Below are 7500 nucleotides of genomic sequence, written 5' to 3' on the forward strand. Positions count from 1 at the left end.
GAAATGGAGACAGTACTTAGCCACAGAGATTTTTCAAGACAAATTAGTTAATGTACATTCAGAAGGAAAAGTACCGTAATTCTGTAAATAACAAGCTATTAAATCATTTGTGTTTTTTATTATCTCTTGGCTAATGGGGAGTTCTGCTGCTTGCCTTAGAGCTCCCAAATTTGGTTCATATTTTCTATCCATTTCAGAGTGTAATTTAAAAAAAATATTGTTCCTCCTTTACTGTATCATCACTCCTCACAGATGCTGTCCAGCTGATTTCTATTCTTGACATCACCTGCTCCACACAACAGAAATCATCCTTTATTTCTTCCCCAGTCAGAACCAGATAACAGAAAGAGAGTTAACAGAAAAAAGAGTTAACAGAAATTGTGATGGCTTCCTTGAGTCAATAACAGTGGCTTATTCCTCTTCAGAATTTGTCCTTCATCAGTGCAATTCTGAAAGTTGCTTCCACTACACTGCAGGTCCTGTACCCAGCACAAATCTCTGTCTCAATTTCTTTATATTCTGCTGTCATATGAAAACATTTTTTTTCCCCCTTACCTAAACCAGTTGAATTTTTTCATCTTTCTTGGCTGTCATTAACTTGCAACCAGTTATTGCTGTGCTTTTCTAAGAAGTTGGTGGGTCCACACTATAAAATGTGTTGTCAGTCTTTAGCGTCAATCGCTTATTGTGGCATTCAGCTAAGTTTTGTAAAAATAACACACTTGTGCACCTTTGGGAGAGTTTTAATTTTTCAGTATTCTCTGTTGAAATTACCTAATTTTTAATCTATAGTAGTGATTCCATACCAGCTATATCTGGCACCACAGATCTTGTAGCTTTAAATAGTGTGCCTTAATATTGCCCCCTTTGTATGCTGTATTGTAATGAGGCAACATCACTAAATTGAAGTGAAGGGTGATTGTTGCACAGGGAAGACTACTACACCGTGGGGTCTATTTGCACCAGATTATTTTTTTATTGTTGTTATTACAACCCATCTTCTTTACTCTCCTGATACCAAACTTGCTTTTGGACATCCATGCAGCACAGGGGATCTTTAAAAACATTTTGGACATCAACTTGGCTCTTAGGTACACACCGATGACTGTTCAGTTCCAGGCTCTGGTATCCTGGGTGGCTTTGCAATACTTTAGTGATACCAGCTTGGTCTGTTCACTAGACTTGCAGTGTTCTTCATCATTTGCTCTTAAAAAAAGTATTTGTTGCTGGTAGAAGTGACAGACATTTCTTGCTAACCATTTTCAGACAGGAGCAATACTAGATTTATAACAAGTGGAACATGCTTTTTACCTTCTTGCTATTCCCCATACATTTTACAACACAGAAGAGTGTAAGAATGATTTTGCTTGAGCTGTTTCCTTTCCTTTTGGCACTGTGTTCACATTCAAAGGAAGAATTATAGCAGTGGTGTCAATTTATCATCCATGATCTCTAGGAACCTTCTGCAAAATCCAATTTCACCCAAGAAAGAAAAATTATTATTATTGTGAAGATACAAATATTTTAATAAAGACATTTTCTTTTCAAAAATCATTCCAATCTACAGTGGCAATGTCTGAACATCGGCTTCAGCAAGGTAAGAGTGCAGATTTCTGCCGTAATTGCAGAAGAAGCAGCCTTCATCCATGCAGGCAAGTTTTAACTGATTTGTCAGATGATAAAGTGTAGGATAATGATTTATTTTGTGTGTATGGAGACAAAGAAATTGTCCTGTGTTCTACAACAAAGGGGGCAGCTCAGAAGACCATAGCAGACATACTTACTGGAGGTACAAAGAACCATTGTCCATTCCCATATACCCTCATCTCTGTCGCCTGATGCCCGATCACTTTTGATACATTTGGTAGCAACATTTTTGTCACCTCTCCCACTGAAGCTTGGGGATTCAACGTCCCCCCGGTCCTCTGCTAAGGGGTGGACATAGAAAGTACAGCTCATTGCGCGACTTGCACAGTGTCAGGGCTCCCAAATGTTTTGGTCTGTGGCTCTGGGGGCCACATTCTTTGGTCCTGCCCTTGCCAAGACTGTTTGAACCAAGAAAAGTGTCCCAAAGCGTGAGTGTCACAGGGTTCACAGGCTCCATTGTGTACCCCTGTCTGTGTCTGTCAGCATAAGTTTTAAATGGGCTTGCATGGCAGCACCGGACATCCAGAATTGTAATGAAAAGGTCTGATCCTGAAAACATGTAACTACGCATAGGATTTCATTCACGTGAATAGATGTCACAAGCTTCCTTTTATGCAGGAATAAGTCTGTATGTGTTCTCAAGTATTTGTAAGATTGGAGCCTAAATTGCCATTCCGGGTGGTATTTTAACAACATGTTCTAAATGCAGAAAAAAATGTAAGTCTTCTGTAATGAAGTCATCATCCCATTAAAACATCTTTTTTCCCTCAGTGATACCAAACTCGAATTTTGAGCTGTAATTTGGATTTTTTCCATCTTTATGAAGATGGCACTTTTTTTTTCATTGCAAGGCAGCTTTTTTTTCCCCCCAGTTTCTTCTTTAACTTAACATGGTGGCCCTGTAGCATTCCCATTCAAATCAGAAATTAGAGCTGATACACCTTGAATTGAACTATCAATTCTTTTAAAACTGATGCTAGTTCCACCCTACTTGGTCATACAAACTTCCGATTATGGGCCAGAGAGCATTGATTTTTAGCTGTCATTTCTAGCACACACACTGTAGAATTGAAATTTAAACCTTAATTCACTCTATAATACAATTAATTTTTAATGTGCAGTAATACTAATTGAAATAGCCTGAATTTAAGTAAGTCACCACAAGACATTTTCAAAAGCAGGAGTCTCCACTGAGAGCTGGAAGGACGGATAATCATTGTTACAGTGTTTACAGAATAAATGCACACTCTGCAGGCAATTCCATGCAAAGAATTGGGGTATTTTGTTAGTTTATATTAATATATTTCATTGTGGATTTTAGTATTTTTTCAGTGATTCCTGCTGAAACACATGTGTTGTTGTGAACTAAGTTACTTCAATTTTGGTTTGATGGAAGTGTTTAGAGACTATTTTCAGTCTTACATCTGTATTTTTAACATGGCTGTCACTGTATTATGTAGTTATCAAATGCATTGTAATGTGCAGAGAAATATATTCAATTTTCTACCTACAAAATGGTCAGCCATGCAATTTCTATGTCTGATAAACCAAAGCTGCATGTTCTCTACCTGACTCTTTTTTCCCTTAGGTTTCCCTTTCATATAAGCAATATATCTTGTGCCATCCTGATTTTACTACATCATTTTTAATTTTCAGATGTGATCTATTCAGAAGCTTTAGGGGGGAGGATGGAGAGGAGATTTAATGGCAGAGGAACAGATCTTATGCAATTAACCAAGGAGGGATTTAATCATTTGTATAATAGCAAGATGCCATTGCTACATTTCTCTGATAAGAAGGAGTACTTCATACAGTGCATCAGTTCATCTGATGAATGAGCTTGTATAGTGAGCACCAATGTTAAGAGAAAAAAAAATGTCATGTGTTTTATATCATCCTTTCATGGCTTTCACGTTACACTATTTAATAAGCCAATAGTGCTGTTAAATATTTAGCAAAGGTTCCCTCAAAACCCTGCCATATATTCAAATGGGATTTTGAGACATTTTACAGCACGTAAGTAAAAATTATGCTTTAGTTCTCAAAATGGTTGTAACATAGCATATTTCATAAAGGAAGTGCAGGACAACATGGCATAAACACATTCAGCAGATTTCACACCAACAGAACATCAGAATTGATTCCCATTTTTCAGATTAAGAGTTCAAACTGACTCCCAATTTGTCAGATGAAAGCCACACTAAGTTTATTTGCATGCAATAATAAAACAGCCTTATAACATTCAGTAAAAACCCTGAGACTCACAGTGTGGTATCTTAAAGGCTCCTTACCAGGACATCGTATTTAACAATGAACATTTTCTGGGTTGGGGTGAGAAAAAAGCAAAGATCTTGTTGTTGCCCTCTTCTGAGGGCAACACTTAGTACACCACTAGGTAACACTTTTAGGTTCTGTAGTATGCAAAATAGAGATTTAATAACATAGCTGCTGCATGATGTTGTTAATCAAACAATAATAAATCATTAGAAACCCTGTCTTCTTTGACAAACGTCTGCATGTTTCAGATCCTTGTTGTATGCTAATTAATTCTCAGTAAGTACTTGTATAATAATTAAATGTCTTGCACTTAAAGTACAGCCAAGCTTATTTATACTGTTTAAGGAAGCGAATCTCTTGTTGTCTTTGGAAGGCATTTGAGTTCCATACATGTTGTGATGGGTATTCATCTGTTTCTTGGAATAACTCACAGATTTTTGCCCCTGTTCATATATAAGAGTAAGCTACAAAGGTTTGGTGAGCCTGTCTGACTATTAAGTCAGTAGGTTTGCTGCTGCTGCCGCGGGTCTGTGTGTGCTCCTGCCCCATGCAGAGGCAGCGCAGCGGTTCTCCCGGCTGCAGTGACGGGTAAGGGACAGCTTTGCGGGTGCTCAACTGCCTGGCTTGAGCCTCACACTCCTCTATTTCCTGGGGATATCTCCAGTCCTTCTGTTTATTACTTAGTCTATGAGCTGTGTGCAAGAACTTGGGCCCGCTGAAGAACTGTATTTTTGCATGTTCCTATAAAAAATAAAGGCTACTGTTGGTGGGTATAAGACATATTTAGTACGGCACATAGTGGTTCGTTTAACCCCTGAAGGTGAAAAGCAGTGTTTTTCTGCAAATTTTATTTTCTGTTTGGATGAATATAAGTTGTTTTTTTTTTTTATTTTCAATTTGTATCACCAGTTCCTTTGTTTGTTTTTACTATTGTAGAAAAATTACTCACTTTAGAAGAAATACCAGTGTAACCTGTTTGAAAATTATTTAAATCTGCTTTAAAATGTTGGATATATTTTTCTTGAGGAATCATGTTCATGTGCATGGCATATTTGTTTAAGTATTCAAAAAATTAGGGTGTTAATTGCATGCATGTGTGTGAATATATGGAAAGGCCTATATAGTTATATAGGGTAGACATACTTAATATGCATAGCTTGATGTATGTTGACCTCAGGTTACGAGAGTAGAAAATCCCATTTTCCAGCTTGTTTCAAATGTAGTAAAAATGCTGCTTCAGTTGCTTTATGCTACTCACATTGGGAAAGGTGCTTATACTGTGATAATTATCATCAAGGAATATTAATGCGTTCAGCATTTGTAACCCAAAAACTCATTATAGCTTAAGCTGTGCATCATCTGTGAAGAGAGAACTTTGCCAGAATTTGCTCTTCACAGGGGTTGCCTCCTGCTTGTGATGGAGTGGTCAGAGTATTGTAGGAGGTCACTTAGGCTATTTTTGAAAGCTCAAGTTTTGCAATTTTTGATTCACTACCTTCTGTCTAAGTAGCTTAGCATTCTTCCCCCTCCAAAAAAAAATTTTTGCTTTTTCTAATTGAATGCCTGGTGAACTGCATAAAGCTAAAAGATTGCATCTGATTATGTGCAGAGGCTAAAGGTGTAGACATAAATATTACACATCAAGGTCACAGAGACTTCAGAGTTCATATTCCATCACCATACATGAGATTTGCACAAACACCACTGTCACTCATGATAATGGGAACTGGTCATTCCAATCGCGTGGTCTTTGATAAGAATCTGGTTTCTTACTTGTGTTAGACTCTTGATGCTTTTGGTAGCAACTTCCACTTCAGTATTTGTGTATTCTGGGATTATATTTTGATTCCTTAATACTATTTCACCATGAAAATAAGATTTATCATTTTTACACCTCTCTTGTCTTCCAAGCTCCTAAACCCACAGTTTAACAGCCTTCACATTTCTAAAATATACTTGAGCAGTTTGTTCAAAGCATTGGAGCCCAATTTTTTCCTCACTCAAGTTTCACACCAATGTCCCCCAGTTGATTGAGCTGATTTACATTAATGTTGTTGAGAGGAGATTTAATCCTGCAAGGCTTATTTTGTATTTTCATTAGTACATCTCGTTGTGAGAGTCTATATGTGCCTGTACGTTACACTACCCAAAAGGTAGTAGAATGGTCACAGAATAAGATGGCTGAAATATCTAAAAATAAACATTCCCCTGCAATAAAGAATTTCTTTTTTGTTGACTTGTAACTGAAATCTACTTTCCAACTAAGCACTCTTTGCAGATGAATATCTCCTTCCACCCTTGGTAATGGAGACTGTAGCAGTGCCAAAATTGTGTTGTTCAGTGCTGTTGTTGCCGGAATTTTTAATATGACTGAGGTTTATTATTTTTTCTTCCCAATGCTGATACAATGCTTGTAATTTCTCACTTTTAATATTGCCTTATGTTGCATGTTGTAGTTTGCTTTATGTTAGGCAGAGAAAACTGGCTTTTGCAGACTGCTTTGTTTCTGAGGTCAGGATGTGAACCTGGCCTTGCTACCAGGAGGACTAGAAAAATCTATTTCATAACTTTCTGCACGCCACAAAGAAGGCTAAGAAGAAAAAAACCCCATAAAACCCACAGGCTTAGTTTAGACCTGGTGAAGAGTTAGATTCATGAAGAGAAAAGCTTGCAGCTGATCAGCTTTTCTTGTCATAAAGAGTCCCTGCTGTCAGCGCATACTCCACTGATACAGCAAAGCTTTGGGGAGCCTTGCGAGTCTTTTCAACACCCACACATTTGTCCAGAAATACCTGAGTTGATAATATAGAAAGAATCTGCTGAAGTAAGAAATTGCTTGCCTATTAAATCACCAAAATGAAGGGCTCAGAAAATAGGTAAACACACTCCTCATGAGCTGAGTGTGCGTATTACGGGCTTGCCCAGTTCACCGATGGGGCATAACTTTGGTTTGTGCAGCAGAGTGCTAATGCCTTGTAATGAATGGCTGTCTTGAACCAAGGAGAGATTCTCAGCAGGTGAGAACACTGTTGATGGGAAATAATATGGTACCATATCTGCTGTGTGAATGTAAACTTAATAATCGCTATGAATTTTGAGTAACCCTGTTTCTTCCTTCCGAAGAAACATTATGAAAAGATTGCTTCCAAATCCTTCTGATACTTACTATTCTTGTGATAGATGCCTTAGTCTTTACCTTGAGGCGCTGGAAATAAATGTATGTTCTTTGCAAGAGATAAGGATGTAGACTTTCAAAGGAGCAAATTGTATTTTCATGTTTAAGTTCACCATTTGCACTTGATGTGGTGAAAGCCAGATGTGAGGAATTACTTTTCAACATTATTTCTTCATCTGCTGTATCTCAAGGATTCTGCGTTATTATGCTAAAATGTTCTATTACATGTAATAAAGAAATGTTGGGAAACTGGAAATAGAGCAAGATTGCCTCCATCAATTTGGCTGTACTTGGATTGCTCTAGCTACATCTTAAATCACAAAATGGATCATCTTTTTGCAACATAATAATGTTACTGAAAAGACCAAATAATCTGCATTTGCTGATGGCATGAAAAATGA

The 7500-nt window shown here is 37.5% G+C and overlaps 1 protein-coding gene across 7 annotated transcripts in view; it reads left to right on the top strand.

Annotated features, from left to right (window-relative positions):
• The window catches only part of ZNF521 (zinc finger protein 521), a 236066-nt gene that overhangs the window by 126255 nt on the left and 102311 nt on the right, over positions 1 to 7500 (top strand). The window lies entirely within an intron of this gene.

This window comes from Lepidothrix coronata, unplaced genomic scaffold, assembly GCF_001604755.1.
Source record: "Lepidothrix coronata isolate B3197 unplaced genomic scaffold, Lepidothrix_coronata-1.0 Scaffold6, whole genome shotgun sequence".
Classification (NCBI taxonomy): domain Eukaryota; kingdom Metazoa; phylum Chordata; class Aves; order Passeriformes; family Pipridae; genus Lepidothrix; species Lepidothrix coronata.